The following is an 873-nucleotide window of genomic DNA, read 5'->3' on the forward strand; positions in this document are numbered from 1 at the left end:
TAACAGCATTCCCAATTAAAACATATTTCCCAAGCCTTCGTACTTGTGCACACATCTAGAAAATGCTATACCATATTCTAGTGAAAAACCAAAAGTAAAAAAAAAAGCATTCATGAATCTAGGAAAGAGTTCAGCTCTGTCAACTGCATGCAGTTAGAAGCTCAGAAAGCATCTCACTTAAAAGCTAAAATTAATGTCTCTTTAAAAAGATTATAATCAAACACATGTTCTGGGCACACACACTTGCAGGTGTTACAGATAAGGCTTTGGTCACAAGCCCGATATTAAAAAGGAAGTTTTTCCTCTCACCATTTGCATGTCAAGTCAGTGCAGATGTTTCTGAAAGCAAGCCCCAATCCCTCTCTATTTTCCCCCTGTAACATCCATGTGACTTGTGCCAGTATTTGTGCACATTCATTTAGATATTTTCCCTACCCAGCAAAAATTCAAACCAGAGTGAAACAAAAGCGTTAACTTAATAAGCTTTGAAGAGTGCCTTGTACAGAAAATAGATTGCTAGCTACTTAGTAATAGTAGAATTTTCATCTTGCATGAAGTTCCCTCCTCCACTAACACTTAGTCAGCTATTGTCTTTAATACTGAGGGGGTCTGGACCTGCTTCCCACAGTGCTAGTGTTGGAAACTGTGGCCTCCTTTTATCTCAACTCCTAAAGAAAATGAAATTCACCCACCCATGCCCAGCAGAGTTTCTTGCTATTTGAGGGAAATTCATTATTGTGCAACTGCCAGGGCCTTTAGTGCCACTATTCCTGCAAGGGAGTTGTCATTAAATTCTGCAAAAGCCCCTGTCTTGGCACTGCTTTCCTGAAAGCAAGACAAGGCCTTGATGGGGCTTGGGTGGGCACGGGAGAA

The sequence above is a fragment of the Nothoprocta perdicaria genome, unplaced genomic scaffold, assembly GCF_003342845.1.
Source record: "Nothoprocta perdicaria isolate Ctin4 unplaced genomic scaffold, notPer1 scaffold_18, whole genome shotgun sequence".
Taxonomy (NCBI): Eukaryota; Metazoa; Chordata; class Aves; order Tinamiformes; family Tinamidae; genus Nothoprocta; species Nothoprocta perdicaria.